At 37.4% G+C, this 22,351-nt stretch overlaps 1 protein-coding gene and 1 long non-coding RNA gene across 3 annotated transcripts in view; both read right to left on the reverse strand.

Moving 5' to 3' along the window:
- The window catches only part of LOC132549017 (zinc finger protein basonuclin-2-like), a 78,486-nt gene that overhangs the window by 20,931 nt on the left and 35,204 nt on the right, over positions 1–22,351 (reverse strand). The gene's annotated exons all lie outside the window — the stretch shown is intronic.
- Positions 15,292–21,064, reverse strand: LOC132549019 (uncharacterized). The gene is made up of 2 exons (XR_009554163.1): positions 20,948–21,064; positions 15,292–16,099 (listed from the first exon to the last, which is right to left on the reverse strand). It is a non-coding gene; the product is annotated as an uncharacterized LOC132549019 (long non-coding RNA).

The following is a 22,351-nucleotide window of genomic DNA, read 5'->3' on the forward strand; positions in this document are numbered from 1 at the left end:
TGACATCAATTAGGCACTCTATTTTTCCTTTGTTCTTCACATTTCCAAGGTTGAATAGTGAAATGTAAAGAGAATAGAAAAAATTGACAATGATCTCTAAATCAAAATTCTAGAATTTAATCTCTTGGTGACAGATATCTCTAACTGGTGACCAGAACTGTAAGTAGGTGTTAAAGCTGACATCAGACAAATCCTTAGTACTAAACACCACCTAGTTTTATTTATTTATCATGAGATTTAATCTAACAACAAAGAAAACTTAAATTCTTAATGTGATGATATAAAGGAAAACACATGTATAAGAAATAAAAATGTCTGTTTAAATGTGTACATTAAGTATATTTCAATTAAAGATAATCCTCTGGTTATAAGTACTTTTCATCTCACTATTCTACTACGGTACATAACATAATAGGTTAAAGACTGATATCATGCATATCTATGTGAGTTCAGTCGTGTCCCGTCCCACACTTACCCTAGATGTAATTTTGCCTCTGTACCACTTTAACCCTGTCTTAGACTGTGTAGTGGTGCATGTCCCTGTGTCACTCTCTTACTAACCCAGTCATCAGTAGATGTGTAATTTATGTGTTTGTCAGAAGACCTGTAGCAGCAGAGTTTGTGGAGGAGAAGGAGGAGGAGGAGGAGAGGAGGGGTGAAATCACTTCAGGCTTCAATTTACCACACACCAACAAAGACTTGTTAGTTTTATTATAGTATCTTCACCAAACAAAGATTTCCAACTTAGTGTTACAGTTAAAAAGTCTTAAAGGAAGCAAGCAAACTTTGATATAAATGATTTTGAGATTCTAACTGAGATTTGAGAAAATAGACTAAAATGATATAAGCAGCAATCTAATGGTAGCAACTGTTAAACCAATGGTCAATGATGGTGTTAGGAACACACACAGATTTATAAACACTTCCCCAGTAACTTTCTCCACTCTCCTGCAGAGACAGATAGCTTTGCTTGTTTTCCATGATAGAAAGTTTCTGTATGGGTTGTGAACCTGTTATCTGTGTATATTGTTGTATTTGTATATTTGTTAAATTTTGTGCATGTGTCAGGTAAAATCTTGATAGCATATGTGTTAGGTAAAATCTAGTGCTTGTACATGTGACAGGTAAAATCCTGGGTTCGTATGTGTTTGATAGATTTATTGATTTTGTGTGTGCGTTTTTTTACACTCCTTCATGTCAAACATGTTAATGTATCTTTCCATGATTACTTCACCTGAGTTATCAAGGTTTCAGACAACCACAATAATGAGTACAAAATGTTCCCAAGAAACCACAAGGAAACAGAGGTCTTGGTTGTCACATCCAACTCAAATAATTTCAATTGAAAATCAAACTGGTTGAGTTGGGATCAATAGTTTGTTTGCCTGCCAAACTTTGTGGAAGTGTGACATTGGTACGTGCAGGCCCTGCAATGATATATTGATGAGAAGGGTCGAGTACACAATCAATATCTCTATGATGAATGTATCACATGACAGTTCTTATTTCACCCCATGCCTGTTACAAGGAGCACTGTCACAGAGGCTAAAAAAAAACAAGTTGGCATCCTGATGGAATTGTAACTATATCGATTGGAAAACATGAAATGGTAGCACTACTACTGCTAGTATCATCGGTACTGATACAAGCTCAATTTCATTCATGAATGACACCAAACACATTCAATGGGAAAAAAATGTGCAAAATTATGGAAATGTGTAGACTTTGAAGTATATTTCATAATGTAGAAATTTGTTTTCAGAATTTTATAACAAAATTGATTTTCCACTTTCTCATGCACTTTAAGAACATCACACAGAAAAAAATATAAACTCTCAAATGACCTTGATCGAATATCAAATTGCCTTCAGAAGCCAAATTCAATCAGAGACATTGTCACAGTGGTTTTCTCAGTAACCATAGCAACGGCTTCAAATCGCTAGTAACAGCAGTTAAGATTCCAAAAAATCATTGAATGCCAAAAAATGCAATCACACCAAAACAGCTTTATATTGACAAAAAGTGACTGTGCTTAGTACTGGTACAGACAACAACACTCACTTCTGTTTAAGTGAAATGAAAGGTTTTGTTTTTCAACATTACCCTTTTTTTTTTTTTAAGTTTAACAGATATTTAACTTCAAATATCGGTGAATCAGATGGAATATGTACAATTTTTAACAAAGCTGACAGAGTAAGATGGTATTGTTTTAGAAATTGAGAAGAGTTCACTAGAGATAGACAGAAGGATGGAAAGAAGTGTGGAAGAAAGTGACTTTTGATGAAGAAAAAGACAGAGCGAGTGGAGGATACAGTGCAAGGAAGAAGAATGGATCACAGATTTTGAAGTGATACACAAGAGACAATTTAGTGATCTGGTTAGTTTGGAATAGGGACTAATGGTTAAGAAGACGTTTTGGGGACACAGAATCTAGTAAAGTAACAACAGATACAGAAGACATGAACAATATAGACCTATATAAACACTAGAAGTTGGTCCTAATTGGATGGCTGTCAATGTGTGGTAGTCATGTTGCTCTCCTCTGTAATTTCACTCTTCTACATGTGTCTCTGTATCAGTCCTATTTCTCTACAACTACACTTTTCATCAATCACTGTTCTGGGAGACAGTACTATTCCTTTTTTTTCCTAATCAAAAGTCGGGACAAATTTTCTCTGTAACCTGGCATTTGATACATATGTTTTTGCCAGGACATAATTTTCTGGTGGAGAATCACCTGATCTAATTCTAAGTGCAAACCTATATATATTGCTGTCTTGGAGACTGTCCTGAGAAGCCTGTTCTTACAGACAGAACCTCTGGGAGACAGACATGTGTGACTGTATTTGTGAGAATGATAATTTCCTCCATGACAGTCGGGTAAGTTTCCTCAGTGCTAACCAACCTGATACATGATGAGGAGTATTATTTTGGCTGTGACAGTCATGGCAACAGACATGGGATCTCACAGTAGGTATATCATGTGACCTCTTATGAAGATGGCTGTCATTTTGATGTTTCCCAGACTTCAGTCGCCATGGTGACACATCAGTCCCACCATCTTGTACAAACAAAGCAATTCCACTAAGAGTATGGGACAGCTCATCAAATGCTGGAACAGACACTCTTGTTGACTGACAAACAACAAGTGCTTTGATCCTACCTTGTCATTTAGCTTTACCATAAATCTACTAAATCTGTGAGCCCTGCTCTGTGACTGGCTACCTACAATAGTCACCAAATTCAATATCTGATGATTTACATTGAGCAGTAATTAAGTGTCTTATATTCCAAACCATAGTTTCAGTTCTATGTATTGCAATGAACCCCCAACCTATGTTTCTGGATGTAAAATGAGAAATCAGAGTGAAATGCTGTAATTAATTTATTGGCTATTAGCTGGATTACCAGAGTGAGAAATCAGAGTGGTATTGTATAATTAGTCTGAGATTAAGAGAAATTACAAAAGTTTTCTGATGCCTAGAGTACATCACAGAAAAGCTTTGTTTCTCCTGTTTTAAGTTGTCAGTGTCATTGTGTACAATATTAATAAATCAGAAGTATGTATTATGTGAGTAAATACATTGTGACAAAACAGTCTCCAACACAAAGCGGTAGTCTATGACATGAACCAGTAGTCTCTGATATGAACCAGTAGTCTCTGAACCAGTAGTCTCTGATATGAACCAGTAGTCTCTGATATGAACCAGTAGTCTCTGATATGAACCAGTAGTCTCTAACATGAACCAGTAGTCTCTAACATGAACCAGTAGTCTCTAACATGAACCAGTAGTCTCTGACATGAACCAGTAGTCTCTGATATGAACCAGTAGTCTCTGATATGAACCAGTAGTCTCTGATATGAACCAGTAATATCTAACATGAACCAGTAGTCTCTGATATGAACCAGTAGAACCAGTAGTCTCTAACATGAACCAGTAGTCTCTGACATGAACCAGTAGTCTCTGATATGAACCAGTAGTCTCTGATATGAACCAGTAGTCTCTAACATGAACCAGTAGTCTCTGATATGAACGAGTAGTCTCTGAAATGAACCAGTAGTCTCTGATATGAACCAGTAGTCTCTGATATGAACCAGTAGTCTCTGATATGAACCAGTAATATCTAACATGAACCAGTAGTCTCTGATATGAACCAGTAGTCTCTGATATGAACCAGTAGTCTCTGATATGAACCAGTAATATCTAACATGAACCAGTAGTCTCTGATATGAACCAGTAATATCTAACATGAACCAGTAGTCTCTAACATGAACCAGTAGTCTCTGATATGAACCAGTAATATCTAACATGAACCAGTAGTCTCTGATATGAACCAGTAGTCTCTGATATGAACCAGTAGTCTCTGATATGAACCAGTAGTCTCTGATATGAACCAGTAGTCTCTGATATGAACCAGTAATATCTAACATGAACCAGTAGTCTCTGATATGAACCAGTAGTCTCTGATATGAACCAGTAATATCTAACATGAACCAGTAATATCTAACATGAACCAGTAGTCTCTGATATGAACCAGTTGTCTCTAATAAGAACCACTTGTTTCTTACATGAACCTGTAGTCTAAACACAAGGTATATTTCTGTAACACAAAGCCAGTGTTAGAGTTCTTCGAAGGTGGACAGTCTACTTCATCAGATAGCGTGTCGCCAAAGTTGATGAGAATTCTGTGGGACATCCTGCCATTTATTAGCGGCAGAACAAATTAAAAAGGAAGCCCTTGTGAACGTCATTAGAGGTGTGTAATGTGTACTACATGTGCGGCACTACTTGTCAACGATAATTTGGTGATCTGTTCTTGTGCATCCAAGCTATCGGTCTGTAATTTGGTGATGTGTTTCAGTACAGGGACGCACTCATCTCGTGTGACCTGGACCGCGTGCTGCGTGATAGGACACAAATGTGTCACCACGGCGATGAAGACTTATTTGTGTCTTATGTGGTTATTCTGTTACTGTGTCCCCCAGATTGTCATCAATATTCCTCTATTGGATTGGCTCTCTACTGTGATGGGCTTGCATGACAATAACACGTAACAGATGTGTATTCCATCAGAGTCTTATCGTATTGCAAAGACGCATCATCCCTACCACAACTACCACGGTCAATGGTCTCCCCTGACACAAGCTCTTTGTCAAACCTACCAAGCCTTGATCTTCATCTTGGAGACACATAATCTTTGAAATGGGGGTAAATTGCAGAAAGAGTTGCCAAGGCAGCAAGACTGTCCTAAGGGTAGGATGTCTTTCCTACCCATCAGCACTGTCAGGGTATCAGCTGTGATCTCTGACGTTAGTATCTCAAGACAGACTCACGAGACTCCACGTACACAAAACATATACCATCAATGTTTTTAGCCTGACAAGTAAGAAATAGTATTTGGCACCGAGATGCGGTGGCACTGTGGCGCTTCACTGTTGATTGCTGACTAAAATGGTCCCGATTTACAGAGAGGCTTTCATCATCAGTGTCTCCCTTACTTGTTGAACGAGACAAATTTCTAAATTGCTCTTGTGAGACTTCTTACACCTCTGTACCATGAAGGAGGTGAAATAAAGTAAACAGACAACACTCAATCTATCAAACATCTATCCAGTTTTATATATCTCTACTGTTCTCTCTCTGTAGACACAGAAAAACATCAGCATTTTAGCATTAAAAGAAATAAAGTGTACGAATGTGAACTCTAAAAAATATCACATCTGGGATTTTACACCAGTAAAAAAAGTTATTTCTTGGTTGTTTTTCAAATAGTAAAACAGCAATAACACAATAATCAATAGGAAATTTCTTACCTTAACAAATGTTTCTATCTTTGTAAAATGTAATTCTTAAAATCGTATCAACAGCCATCCTATCACCCTATGAAAAATATACATGTTCACTTTTCGAATGCAAAATGTTTGTAAAATTGAATCGTATGAAATACTTAATCACTGATTTTTACATGAGAGATTGATCAAATAAATCGTTATAAACTGGTTTTCATTTCCTTTTATAATTATGATTAAATCTGCAGAAAAAATTGCATTACTTTAAAAAAATGTTGATGTGACATTAAGAGACAGGCGGAGTACATTATGTTTCTTTTTGTAGTTTCATGAAATCAGAAGTAAACAAAAAATATAAATAGGACTAATAAAACAATAACTAGCAGAATATACTGAATAAAGTGAAAAATTAGAACGATTTTACAAGTGACAGAGGAGAACATCAATTGGGTATTACAAGACAATTGAGGCACCAATAAGAGTTCCTTACATGTATTTAACTCCTAGTGTTCTTACAGATGTTTGTTGAGCTCTCCTTAGGAATATATGCCAGAGGACAAACCTTACACAAATTTGGCAATGATGTTGAGACTGTGAGTTTGCTTTGATGGTTAAGTGTATAACAAAGTGACAAGTTTCTGTCTATTCTGTGGGTGTGTGAGGATGTCTGTCGTGTGGGGCAATTATCAGGGTAAATAATGTTTCCTGCTACCATCAAGGGGTAGGGGAAATAAAGGACAAAATCAGTGAATGAAAAGTGTGAGAATTTTGGATGGCTGTAAAGAGTGTTTATGAATGAGCTTCCCACACAAAAACCTTCAATGCTAATTAGATGTCATATGATTGCTTCTCATTAACTGATAGTGATATCAAAATTGGGCATGCATGTTCTTTTACGAACACACAAGAAAAGCTTGTGGGAGAAATTGCCTTTCTCACCGCAGTGGCTGCCAGGCGGAAATGGTAAAGTAGTTAGGGATAGACTTTGGCATAATTAGATGATTTGTGGACCCTCAAAAAATGATGCATCCTGAGAAAAAGTTTGACATAATCAGATGATTTCTAGACCTTTTAAAACTGTCTTTATGGTACAAACTCGTTAGGATAAAAAGACTGTGCCTAAACGATGCTCAGGCATTTGGCCAGTGACATCCACTAAACTCAGTTCTGGCTGAAGTCACAAAATCTAATTATCTGGTCTTCAGTGCACCACCTCAAGTCCCTTGAGGGGAAGAGGGGATAAAAATGATGGGAGGGGGTCCCATAGAGGATCTGAGCACTTTTTCGATGATGGGTATCCTTAAGGTGATAATATTATCTTTGAGAACAAGAAGTATAATCTACTAAACACACATACACAAGCAGGCAGTCACACACATCAATTGATGACAGCCCAATGGCAGGGAATTCCTTGGGGAGAAGGTATCCTGCGTAACCATATATGGTCAGCCTGACAGACCCATGGGTAGTGGACCTTGTTGCCATGACAGTGCACATGCTGGCAGTAGGTTCCCTAGTGAGACCAGATGTAGGGATTGTGATACGTCAGACTTAAAACAGCTCCCAGCTGTCCCATTCTGTCTCCAAACTTTTCTGTTCAAAGCAATGGATAGCTTTAGTGATGTCAGACCATTGTGAGTCTGCTATTTTTTTTAGTTCCAAGCTGATTTTAGGAAGTGGGTTTGTGTGTTGGGTGGAATTTAATGGAAGTAGGGATAGTCTTTATTGGTTCCTAAGTCTAAATTAAGATACTTTTGTTTGGCATTGACTTACTGACCACAAATATATATCCTTCTCTCTCACTGTAATAAGATAAATGGTGCATCCAATTTTTTTAATGTGAATGTTGTTTCTGAATCTTAGGTCTTCACTCTGAGATCTTCCAGTGTCACTATTTTTATTTCTCTTTTAGCAAAATATGAAATATTTTCCTTATCTACCGACCCAAGTTCTCCATGTATGGGTCAGTCAATGCCAAACAGAAAATATCTTAAGGGTGGCCTAGTCAAGGTTTCAGAAAGATGATGTTGCTTTGTTCACTGTAGAATGTAAAAGTTAAACCATAGTCCCCCAAGCTGATCCCCTTCCTTCTTATAACTTTGCCACACTCAAGAAGTATGACAGTGCTGAGCAGGGCTGATAAAGGGGAAAACGACATATTTTAGTTATCTCAGATTTATTTTCATTAAGATTTGCTCAAATGTTGTGTAAGAATCTGTTCTATGTCTAAATATAAAATTATACTGTACACTGCATTCTAGAAATTACCATAATGATGTGAAAGTTTAATGGGGCATATAAATTAATTGTCTCCTCAAAACCATAATGTCCTGCCTATATATCATGGAAGCTCAGGTTTCACTCAGATAAATGGTCTAGGGATTGTTGTAACTCAGGTTCTGTTTAAGATTCAGCCCAACTTCAGATGAGTAGGTATATAGTGTCTATATACTGCTTTGATATGGCGGGGTGAACAAGTAAAACCAATCTAGATTGACTTGTTACTAAACATAAGGTAGTCTTTACTACAAACTATGGTGCCACTAGTGTGTGCCGGCAGGGTCCCCCCACCTGAACCTCCTGATGTACACACCGATAGCCAGCTGTACCAAGACTGCTGACATCCTGCTTCAGCTGCTGTCAAAGGTGAGAGCGTAGGGGGATGAAGCCAGGGATGTAGCCAGAGACGGGGGATCACAAGACAGTCAGGAGTTACATGAGAAGGACAGGCCTGCTGTGAGAAGATGGTGATGCACTAGGGGTAACAGATAGATTATCTTGGCCGACATTCCCGACTTATCTGATTATCCCTACAGCATATTTACCCTGTCCCTCAGCCTCATCTCCAACACTCTTCAATAACATATAAATATTTTGTGAGAGGTCTCTGACCAGATATTACTTGGACCCTCCCATTTCTTTGTCTTGGCTCCACAACAGATGTCGCCCCAGGATACCAGTCCATCACCTCAATGTCAACAATCACATCCACATATGTCAAACACTGGGCCTAATGCATAACAGTACTAGAAATAAACATCTCTGGTCAAGGAATGTAATGGTCAAGCATTTACACCTATAATACAAAAGTCCATTACCAAAGAATATCACACTGACTGTTATTCAACAACGATAAAACTTTGAAAAAAGATTTAGTTGGGGTAGAATCAAATACTCATAACAAAGGTGAAAGCATCCCAATATTATTCTTAATATTTCCAATTACAATAAAATGCCTGAGTATTTGATAAATAGAATATTATATTCCATATAACTCAGTTATTAGAAACTAAAACAAAACTTCTTGTTGGTAATTATCAATATCAAAAAGCAAATGGAAAAGTACTCTTTAGAAGGAGATATTAATTCCATGTTGCAGGTTTACAAGTATACTGATGTTTCCTAATAAAATCTTTTACACACAATGAAAACAGAAACCATCGACACAGGATACACATTCCGAAGTATGTCCTGTTCTTCACAATACTTAGCATTTTACAACTTTTTAATTTGATGAATTTCAAAAAATGAAGTTAATCAAATGGAATGGCTCCTTCAAACTCAATTACCCCATTATAAGCTTATCGACTGTGCTGTTATAGCAGTCCTGTGGGTTGTGAGTACATCGCTTGTTCCGTTTTATGACTTTTCAATTCTCTCTGCTGAAGCAGTGAGTAGATAGCTGTAGAGGAGGGAGGGGGTTGCTGTCACAATAGTAGAGTAGGTACACCTGTTACAATTGTCTAAGGTAGCCCTGACAAGCCACACGACTCAACCATCTATCATTCTCTCATTAACTGCCAATCTGCCTATCTTCTTTCCAAGTAATTACACACTTAACAGTCTCTGATAAAACTTTATGGGGACGTGATGGATACAGTGATTGCTCCCTCTCTACTGATGAATGCAATGATCCCTCCCTCCCATCAAATATCAAACAAATCCCTTTTTTCTTCCACTTTTGCCTTCTGATCACCAGACTTCCTCATCTGCTGGGTAAACTGTTATCATCTTGAACATTGCAATATTTTTGTATTACCATTGTTTATTTCCTTGTCAGTGAAAATTGAAAGTGCTCTTCATTCTAAAGTGTCACAGTGCTTTTATAATTTACAAACCATTAATAAAGAGTTATTCCGGAAAGCTAGTGATCGTTTAATCATGTCTGGAACATGACAATCAGTCGCTGATGACCTGGTAACGTTGTTGACTCTAAGTCTTAACATGTTCAATAGGAGATATCAATGTTTGTCATGGTGGGTTTCTGCTGAAGGACAATGTAAGAGGGATACAAACCCAGGCTGGTGTCGTCGTCCCACGGATCGGGTAGGACGAACGCGCCTATTGAAATCGATGCGGACAAATCAATGTAAGATTCTAGAGGGAATGGACTTTGACAGAGCGCGACTATTTAGGGAACCCTATACACACTCAATTATAGACACGGGGCTGGGAGACGGCCGGGAGACGGAGGACACAGCGAGGATAAAGTGTTACAACATGTTATTTTGTGACATTAGGCCAATGACAAATATTGATTAAGACCCTATGATATGTCATTCCGGCATAATAATTATATCTTCACTGTACAAACAGTGAGTTCTACACCAATATTTACAGCTCTCTGCTTGATGGGGCAGCCATGGTATTGGGGAGTGTAGATTTCTGCCGCTTCCCCAGTCACCGTGACAAAGATGGAGAAGCCATATAAACAGTTATCTATCTCTATGTGTGCTGGAAGCTTCCTGTAGACAGTTGGTCGTGTGCCAAGCCCATGATTACAGTTCAGAAACACACAAGTCAGAGGGGCAGGCACAGGCGACTCCCTCACTGAGGAGGGGTCTGTGTGTGTGCTGGCATGCTGGCCTTGACAGGCCCACCTTCTCCTGCCTGTGGACAGCAGGCGTCAATTGCCCAGCAACAGCCCCCTCCAGACCCACTCCAAACCCAACACTTACTTTTGGGTAAAACTAATCCAAAACAAAAATGGAAAAGTTTTGGAAAGAAATCTGAAATCATGACCCTATCAAAATAAAAATAATAATAACAATAATCTACACAAGTAAAAGGTTTTCTTTAAAAATGTAAATTTGAATACTTTAGAACTGGTTTATAATTAGAAAAGGTCTTAGGTACAGTATGGTGGACACAGGAAGTTTTTATATTGTGCTATAGAATATTGTATTCTAAAGAAATTTATACAGTTGTAGAGTATCTCTACAAATTTCTGGCGAAAATACTGGACAAGTTTTACACATATCTCATTTTCCCACACAGTCAAAAGACAGAAACGTTAACTTTTTTTTTTTATCTTTCTTGGCCATTTTAGCTGGTATGTGTCTTCACAGTACATTACAGCCTTCTGTCAAATCTTTTCGAAGCACTGAAAGTTCACAAAACTTCAAGAGAAGGAGCATCAAGCTATCACACAACATACCTGCTGTCTATGTGAAACTTCCTCGACATGTGCACATGCTGCATCTGTTTCTCTGTTACGTTATTTCTCTAATTTTTTTTAAAAGTTCCAACTTCCTCCCAAATGTTTGAAGACAAATGTTTACACTTACATTGACAATGTGGCCAAGGAAATTTGACTGAGTACCAAGCTACTGTTTTGTTAACCTTCACAAGTGGTTCCCACTGCCAAATGTTGGCACACAAATTTCTTAAACAAACTTTGCTTTTAAGTGAAGCGATCAACATTTGAAATCTCATCATTACAGAAAAAGAAAATATTCAGAACCACTCAAAAAGGCACACACTTCTATAGTAATATTTATGATGCAGGGGAAAATTTTTAGCTACAATTCCAGTAAATTCATAAGTTTAGAAACGAGATGGAGAATATTTTTCAATTTAACATCATAAACTGTACACAGCTATGAATAAATTCTTCTAAATAACGATAGCCAATCCTCTCCTTATATGACTACCAAAAATTTCAACTCCAACAAGTTGAACATAAGGAAACAAAACCATGTATTTCCCGAGGACTCTTTATCAATAGAAAATCAAAAACACATCATAACAAGTTTCCAAATCACTGAGTTCCTGGTTACCATGGTGAGACTGCCCGGATGACCAGGTGAGAGACTATTTTGTGATGGCTAGTTTGATCTGGTAATGAGCAGTCCTTATTGCCTGATCTTTATGAAGCTAATGATCCAGAAACACTTCAGCATAATGCTTTACCTAAATGCCTTTTACATGCATCTCAGCTTCTCGACACAAACCATTATTTACAAACGCACAATGGAGGCTGGGAACACCTTTTCTTTATAAACTCTGACAAAACTCAATGATGCATTCACTAAACAAATGTAAACGTTATTAAAAGGCCAGTAACTTCAATTAATTTTCCTGGCTAATATGATGAATACTGACTTTCATTTTTCATTCTTTGTGGAATTAATCAATCAACATTAAAATTATATCCAATTAAAACATTTTTGAAGATAAGTCATAAAATAATGGGTTTACTATTCATCACATGCAACAGTATCAATACAAGAAACTAAAACTATAAGACAAGCCATGTCAAACCTTTGAAACTGAGACAGAAAATAACAGATATTAAATTATACTGACCTTGTAAGTGTACTGAAAGATCTAGTAAGTATCAGCTGATTTTGTGAAGTTTTCCATCAACATGTGTGAATTTAAATCCTGTAGAGGTCATTTACCTCCAATGTCAAGATAGAAATGACCAGTTGGACAGTCCTCTCATTTAGATATCTCAATCAGTGACTAATGAATGCCATAAATTACTGATGACCCCTGAGATGAGTATCCATGGGGAGTAAAGGGTGTTGGGGACCAGGGGGCGATTGTGGCAAGGGGGATCCAACTGACTCCCACTGGGACTGTGATAAGGACAAATCTATGTCAACATTTCTACTGTTGAGATGGTCAAGGGATGGAATTGTAGAGGTTAAGCTTTTATGTAAACAGGCTTACTACCTCAGTGTGATGTATATCTAAACTCATACTTCTGATGTAAAAATGTTAAAAAAAATGATAAAAACTTAAGCAATCAATCAGTTTTTCTGCTAGGTAACTTTTCTTTTTGTACAGTTTTATTAAATTTGGTTTTTGAATCAGATTGTGTTCTACACAGGTTCTCCAATATTGGTCCAGTTTTTGGAATAGTTGCAGGTACTGGTCAGTCCAACTGAGCTCACCAGAGGAAAAATCTAATACAGATGGACAGGTTCAAAAACACATTAGAGGTATATGTCAGTACAACTTGACCCCACAAACGTAAAATCTACTTCCTATCCCCCACTGTGATCCTGATACTCAGGTAAACTAATGGCAAGGGAAAAAGGACCTTCTTCAGTGTACAGAAACATGTCAGAACAAATATTTCTTATTTCTTACAAAAATGATATTTTAGCATCACTTATGGGCACATCTACTTCAGTGTACCAGAATAAGATTTAAGGAAGATTTCTTTGTATGAGAAACAAATTCCAGGATATATGTAGTTTTCAGTGAACTAAAAACATATTTCAGGACATATCTGTGTACCAGATTAAGATTATAGGACTTTCCAATTCTGAATACACCCTAACATTGTTTTAGGACCAGGGATAAAACAATTTCTACATCTTTATTCTTCTGATAACCAAGACACCACAATATCGTGACAGGATTGGAGATCAGTATACATTCTACCTCCTTCCAAGATATTCAGGGCACCTCAATATTACAATATGACAAGAGATCAGGACACTTTCTTCCTCCTAACCAGAGCAGAAACTTACATCGGACACACATGTCCATATGGCACGCTCCACTCATTTTCACTTCCTCCATATGATGTGTATTTTGTGTGGCAAGCTCATTATAGAAGACACATGTGTTGGCTGTAATGAGACAGACAGGGTGACCAATTCCAGATGTGCTCTACCACAATCAAGTGGTGATGGTGCCCTACAAGGACCCACGGACCAAACACAATCACCCTCTCCCCAATCATCGTCACCCTTTACAGTACATCCTCCAAATCACTGACAGACTTCACAAACGCCAGCCAATCAAAGGTCATCCCTCATAGACACTCACCAATCACCAACACACTCCCATTCAGATTTAGTCAAAGCATTTTAAGATAATATATTAAGCTATTGGTTTAATCCCACTGACTCTTGCTGTAATCTGGTCAAATTTGATTCCATCTGGTCAACATTTGTCAATTACAGTATTGTTCCACTCTCTGTGTACCACTAATGAAGTCAAATCTAATTGGTTACTAAACAATAACAGATAACCAGGATCAGTTTATTTCAGATCTCTAGCTGTCTCAATAATCCGTGAAGACCAAGATTAAAAGGTTAAGTCATTGAAATCTTAGATACCTACAAGAAAGAGTTTTTTTTATAAAAGAAAAAATTGTCTTTTGATGACATATTTAGGTTTCTGATAAAAATCACAGAAGTTGTGCTTTCAACCTTCCCCCCTCCAAAGAATTGTTCCATGAAGTTAAATTCACTCAGTATTAATATCAGTAGGAGTATGGTTTAATAGAAAGGTATGTGTAGAGGGTTTGAATGTGTTCACGGTGACAGGAAGTGTTCTGCGTTTATTTATAGACTTTTGAAATCTGGTAAAGCCATTTGTGGGTCTAATGACCTCCCCAGCATGACAAAAGTCAATGGTGGTGGTGGTGGGGAGACTAAAGATCAAACGGTCTGCTAGCTGATACCCCTGCCTCCTGAAACCTGACCCTCAAGTCTTGTGTACAGATATGAAGATGGCTCTTTCCTTGGGTAGTGATGCTATTTTTATCTTCACGCTCCAATGCATGTCAGCTCAGGTCCTCCTAGAAAGAGTCTTTCAAGAAAACATTTCTAATTGCCTAAAACTTTTCTCTTTAGCCACAAATCTGTGACTTTGACATGGTATTTCATTTTGTAATATATGGACTTAAGTGATAAATCTTTTATAGTATCCTTGACTTTGTGGAGATGTCATGGGAGGGGCACGTTTTTGTCAGAATCAGACATCCTGTGTGTGTGTTGCACGTGCGATGGGTGCATACATGCATACACACATATAAATTCTACCAATACCCTGCCATGTGGCTTGGCATGAATGAAATGCTCTTAGCTTCTAGAGTCCGTTTTCTCACAGCTTTATCATCATCAGAACAAATCAGCAAAAATACACTGATAGTATGACAGCAGATATTTTCTGATGCGCTGATGCAGTATATCTCAGAATGAATTGAAATTTGTGACACTTGGGACAACTTGAGTGGTAAAATTTGGAAATCTCTAATGCTAATACCTATACCTTATATATCTCAGTGTTTGGTTAAACAAATGGCCCGGAACAACTCAAGGTCTATCAAACAAAGATGACTTAGTTTCTTACACTTCTTTACTCTGAGAATGATAAGAAAAGTTTTTCGTTTACAATTTTGTTTTAATTTTTTTTTTTTCTTTTTCAAATTACAACTTAAACGATAAAAAGGAAAAAAAGAAGCATCAAATGAACAGGGGCATGACATTTTTATTATCACCAAAACAGCTTGTAAGTAAATCACAATTTATTTGTCTGTAACAGCTAGAAATCACTTAACATGACCGTAGTATCCGTTTACATGCTTTTACGTTTGTCGTATGACGGTGGTACATAGCATTAATCACCGCCCTGTCTGTAACAAGCAAGGATGATCCGTTATTGAGTACCTGCCCTGCACCTATTAACGGGTCAACGAAAATAACGGCATGCGCGATGATCGCTTGTCCTGAACACTTGGTTCTGTCTAGTCTGTGATTACTTAACTCAATAACACAATTCAGCCCCAAATAATGGAAGACGACTTTCAAATCAAATCATTTTCCACCGGTGGTGTGGTGGCAGTATTAGCTCTAACAACATAGATACACAAGCTGAACTCTGTGACAGCCTCCCAAATCAAGCACAGGCCCCGTAATCCCAGCAAGGCACACCGTTCTGTGTCAGCGCAGCTCTTGACAGATTTAGATAAAGCTACCACTGTAACACATTAATGATTCTTTGTGACTTAAAAAAGTATGTTTCCCCGACATCTCTAGCCATGAATAGAACTCATTCAGGAGGAGATAACCCTTGCTGTAACTTTGACCTTTGTAGCCCGTCGACATTGTGCAAGGATTACAATGGGAGGAAGGGGCCGCAGTTCGACAGACAACAGACACGGCATTGATGCGGACATGCTCCTATGATAAAGATGACACTGCACTGATCCGTGCTTCCTCCCTATCTCTGCTTATCTTGTTGGTGCACAAGGCCGGGCTGGGAAATGTCACATGGTCGGCCCTAGCCAAACAACAAGACATCTTTGTGAGAAACATGACCGCCCTAACATTCTCTCACACCACTAGAGCAATTAATTAGAAAAAATTGCCATTGCAGTAACTCATATTTTTGTTCTGACGGACCTTCTTGTCAAACAGAAGTGTTATGATTTGTAACTATCTTGATAAACTTACACACAACTCCATGTCAGTATTATACAGAAAAAAACATTTACATACTATTAGGACATCCAACATCTGCTAGAGTCCACAGCAGACCCACACATTATGTACCAGATAAACAGTAGCAAGAATATCTGTCTGAATGTTCACAGGGGATCAAACCTATGACTACAATTCACTAAACCTGCAACTACAATTAACTATGTCTAAAATCTGCTACTACAGTTATACTGTAAGTGACTTTAACTCTAACCATGACAGCGGGCTCTGTCTAAACTGGACTCTTTGCAATCCAGATATCTGCCTAATCCAATAAAATAATTAAGTCCCTATTCCACCAATACTATAACAATGGACTCTCTACAATCCGGAATTCTCTACAAACTGGCCAAATTGTTTGGTCCAAAAGGTTAAGACAGATTCCATTGTAACAGCATTTCTTTTCGGTCAGTGGAAAACAAGCATTTACCAGTATTTTTGAGTGAAAATTAGGTACAGAAAATACTTAATTTAACACTTGATGATATTGATATATTGTATACAGGCACTTCTGAATAATGGCTAACTTTAATGATCAAGAGTAAGGTACATGTGATTGACAGGTGCTTTGGCTGATTGAGGTTTGACCTCTGACCCTGTGAGGAGTAGGAATGAATGAAGGGGAGAGTTCAGAAGCTCAAAGAACATAAATCAGACCTTAATGACTATATTGGACAGCAGCCTCATTATCATGCTAATCTGGTATAGATAAAATTCATATGTCAGATGACTTTACTTTAGACAAACTGTAAGCAAATAAATTTTCTGTAAAGTTACCCCTCATAACTTGGGTGTTGCCAGTGACTGATTAACCCATGTCAAGGCAGATAACTCTGCTTTGATGTTTTGTAAACAAAACCTTGAGTAGCCATCATAATTGGAAGCAAGAGCCTGAATCGGATGGAGTGTGAGCTGGATGAGGAGGAATAGAAGCCACAGTACCCCGGAAACCAGATGGCGAAGAGACAAGCTCCATATGTATCACCGACCATCACCTGCTAGCTCTGTCAATCCTAATTTGGGTCTTGCTTGAAGATGAACCACTTCTAACCAACACTGGCTAAACCCATGTGGCATCATGGTGTAAAATGTTTTCATAATAATTATCATTTTGTCCTATCCTGGCCAGATCAGTGCCGCGCTGAGCGACAGGTGTAGCCCACTGAATCTCGTCTTAAAGCCTCTCCAGGCTGTAGCACCTCTTACACCTACAAATTTCACTGTGCTGACGATTTTGAGCCTGTGATGTTGAGAAAAACAGATTAAATTTCTCCTGTACAAAACACCATGAAAGCTGTGCCAAGTTTTAGACACTACAAAGTCAGTTTTATGATTCTGGAAATAAAAGACCAGGTCTGCACTAATAAACCTGTGAGTACTAACTGCATTATCTATCGTTTAAGACAGTTTCTAACATTATCACTTTGACAGTAAGCAATATACATCAACAATAAACTTGGAAAGAAGAATAGAAATAAAATGGGTACTATGTTGTCAGTACAAAAAGGACAAAATCTGGTCCTGATGTCAAAACTGAAAATCAAATTAACTAAAAGAAAGGAAACAAAGAAACGCCATCAAATGTACTAAACACTGCTAATTGTGCTATATGTCATAAACTGTACTTACTAGATATTATCTACACTAAACACCAAAAACTGTATTATATACTGCTAAGTGTACTATGATACCGCTAAGTGTACTATAGTACCACCAAGTGTATTACATAATACTGACTGTACTTCACAACACTGACTGAACTACACAACACTGACTGTACTACACAACACTGACTGTACTACACAACATTGACTGTACTACACAACACTGACTGTACTACACAACACTGACTGAACTACACAACACTGACTGTAATACACAACAATGACTGTACTACACAATACTGATTGTACTACACAACTTTGACTGTACTACACAACAATGACTGTACTACACAACACTGACTGTACTACACAACACTGACTGTACTACACAACTTTGACTGTACTACACAACATTGACTGTACTACACAACACTGACTGTACTACACAACATTGACTGTACTACACAACATTGACTCTACATTTCTGTATATAAACAAGATTGTGATGACAAATTTTTGTTACTTCCGTATCACAAGTTTGTGATGGATTTTTGTGATTTCCATGTCACAAGTTTATGATAACAAACTAATGTCATTTGCACATCACAACAAGTTTGTGATGATAACTATCCAAATCCTAATTCATAAAGATTAACTTTTCAGAATTTTTTCATTCAATAAATTTGCATAAATGTCAAAAACAAAATAAAGTTAGTTTACTGTAGATGTAACTTTTTGTTATTGTAATGTTTATTTCAAATGATTTTTCAAGTTATTAAGCTTTAATGCAGATTCAATTAAATGAATGGTATACATTTAATTGATATTAGTGGTTTTTCAAGTCAACACTGTATGTAGTATCAATAAAATTGAATTTGAAATTAATAGGCATGACAGAAAACCTTCTCGATTCAGTCCTTATTTCTGAATCATTTCCACATTTTTATGGCAAGAACATCCTAGAAGTGAATTTACCAACAACTCAAAACGATTCATCAGATGGTTAATCACGTTCAAGTGACGCGAGATGTGTGTAGTGAAGACTTCCTGTTACGACAGTGCACCATGTCACTTGGCGCTTAATTGCACAACCATGAATGCTTCCGTTACCACAACCTATTTAGTCTTTTGACAAAATACTACAACAGGGTTTAGGGGTTTGTGTCAAGAGTTTTTCCTGACCCGGGTACTTGTATAAACAAGCCTGTGTGTCATGATAAAAAACACATGCAGTAACTTTGGAAGGTTTGACGACACTCGGAAGCCTGTTCAGGTCCTTGACATGGTACCTGACAGCGAAGGGTTTGTGTTTTTATATTGACAGTGCTGTGTAGTAATGTCATGGTGATGATGGGGGAGTTCCACTTATTGTCTTGGCTCAACTCAACAAGCCGTAGGGGTTCAGCTGAAGAAGCCATTAATTACAAGGCATTGTGGGAAGCACCACACTGTCAAAACTTCCATACATTTTAGCATCATCATCATAGTCACCTGATGAAAAGCCTATTTATATCATTAGCTGAAAATTACAGTATAGTGACAGGGAACTGGAGGTAAAAATGCTTTTTAAGTGGTTGATAAGCCAAATGTCTTTTCAGCTTTGTTTTAGTGAGAAAGTGCATCAGAACAAAAACAATCAACAAGAAAAAGTGCAAACAAAATGTTAACGAAAAAGACATTTTCGTATGTGAAGATAGAGTGTTGGTATCCTGCAGGTTTGAGGCTTGAGAGGAGCCAGAGAAACGATGTACACAGACTTAACAGTAGCCTTGGACATTTACTGACAATCACAAGGATGATGAGAATATGATGGAAGGAAAAATGATGTATAGTGTATTGCTTGGGAGGCAGGCGGTGTGAACAAAAACAAGTCTTAACGCGCAAGGAATGTCCCCAGCAAATTGGGAGTAACAGTCCCACAAATGTGATACATTCCCCAAATGTTGGATGCATTCCTCCTAATACTTTCACAGTAAGATAGTCCAACCAATTACTGTCATTCCAAATCAGCCAGCACTCTCATTAGTTGGGATACTCTGCCTGCTGACAACCCCAAAACCTATACTTGAATCCTTTGTGAAAAATGAGTGACTGTAAAACACATAGAGTAGCCGGAGACTATAGAGGACGGTGAGGATTGGTTATCAGTGAACCCTACCTCTGGCTTTGTAGTCAAGTTGCCCTGTTATGATGGGGCTGCCAAAGTGATTTACCTCCCTAACACATGTACCTATACCTCCATAGCTCGACTTCACTAGCAACTCTCACTTTATCATTAACTCTTCAGTAGGCAATAAGTCGTCATATTATTTATGTATTGGTCTTTTTATTGTAAGGAAACACAGCTACAGCAGTATAGTTTTTATCTCATTCTGTACCTCCTAAAATGTTAACAAAATTAATGATAACATTTAAATTTTGCAGAATTCAGTTCTTTTTCCCTGGAAAGGGTGCATGTGTCTAAGAAAGACGGTGTTTACAAGTCACCTCCAATAATGTTACACACTATTACAGAATTCCAAAATTATGTGGATTTAACAAAAAGGCTGAGAAAGGTTTTTAGCTTCAACAAAAAATATAAGTATTTCTGTACATGTAAGATAAGAAATATCAAACTAATTTTCTACAGGGGCCAGAACCTCTCACATAGAAATTTTCTACTGACAGCTTGTCACCTCTGCAGGTTGAATTGCTGTTGTAATGACGGTTTTCCACCCCTTTCAGATTGAATGGCTGTTCCATTGACAGCTCTCCACTCCCTGCAGATTGAATGGTTGTATCAGTGACAGAAGTGATGCCTTCGGAGACCATGATTGTTGTCGTAGAAATTTGTGATTGTTCTGGTGTAAATTTCCAATGTTTAGCTGACACAGGTCAATCTAATTAAGGTGACAATCTCTACACAGTTACATAATTGATGAGCCCACAGCATAGGGTAGCAAATTATTTCCCAATTAAGGTGTGGTATTGTCACTGGGTGGGCCCCAGGGAGTAGTGGTCCATTCTAGGTATAGGCATGCTCAACACCATATATGGTTACTTACACCAGCATATTACAGCTCTTCATACCCGTTCCTCTGTATGTAGCAGACAGTTAGAATCCAATGTGAGACCAAATTTGAATGAAACACTTCCACACAGACGTCCCCCACTGATGGGTGACAAAGTCTCTCTTTCGTCTACAAGAGTACAATACACCAGTCATCCACTTATTAAGTCTTTACTCAAAATCTTACAACATGACCATTACTACCTGTTTCATAATATTTTCTACAGACAAAATCTTTTTTCAGTAACCTTTTTACATTTTTCTGGTAATGTAAGAATTTCTCTTACATTTTTAAATGGCAAAAAAATTCTAAAAAATGTTGATTCTAGGCCCCGGTGAGAACTCTCTTTAAGTGTTAACCATTTTTTGAAGTATTTATATTCAACCTAGTATTTTCTCCATCAGAATTTAATTAACCAAAGTGAAGGGTAGAGTTGTATAAACAGATGGTATGCTAAGTTCTGACATAATGACATTAAAATTTCTGGACCAAATAAGCAAATTCAAAATAAGGAAAACAATAATTCTTGATGAAGTCAAGTGTGTTGCTGTTGATTAAAATTAAACCTTGTAAACACCGGTGCCATTAAAGTCTGCTACTGCAATACATAAACCTCACCATCTATACCAACACAGGTGAAAACCACAGAAATATGGGCATAATTATATATGATAAGATAGGATTTCTATTTCAAATAGGCATTTCTGTGGCAATTTGTGTGATTTTGAATTAAAGATATTATATTATCAAGAGGCACCAGAAACCCATTATAGGAATGTTACATGTCTGAAACCTTCTGTGAAAAAATATAACATTTTACGTCAAAATGTGAGCATTCACATCGGCTCTTGATTATAAAATGTAATTAGGAGCCAGGCGATGGAAACAAGAACAAGATGACGAATGTCAGCATTTTCAACACTCAACACCGTAAAGCTTGTATCACAAGAAACACAAACGAGAACAAATCTGTGGTATTCGAAAAAAACAAAGATCACATCGCAATAGTTAAGTGATTACCCGTCTCCTCCACGGCCGTTACTGTAATTAATAGTATATACCTCTCCTTACCTGGATTGTCTATAGCTCCTTCAATCTATCTCCTTTAAAATGACATAATTGTTATTTAGTTTCTTTGAGTAACTGGCTCTTGACTCTTAGCTAATTCTACTTTCTTTGAAGATTAAGTTTAGATATCAGCTGGAGTTTTGTCATACTCCAAAGCAATATGAATAATAATCATACACAGGAAGCTAGGTATTTTGTTTATAGCTATATCATGATATATAATTACTTCCTGTTTTAAGTACCTATATAAATACTACAGAGAGATGGATAGTGCAGTCATATGACAGAGTATAAAATTCCATCAGTGTCATTTTATACGTTTTCCTTGTT

The sequence above is a fragment of the Ylistrum balloti genome, unplaced genomic scaffold, assembly GCF_031769215.1.
Source record: "Ylistrum balloti isolate Yb309-2 unplaced genomic scaffold, AGI_CSIRO_Ybal_v1 Utg370038, whole genome shotgun sequence".
NCBI classification, from domain to species: domain Eukaryota; kingdom Metazoa; phylum Mollusca; class Bivalvia; order Pectinida; family Pectinidae; genus Ylistrum; species Ylistrum balloti.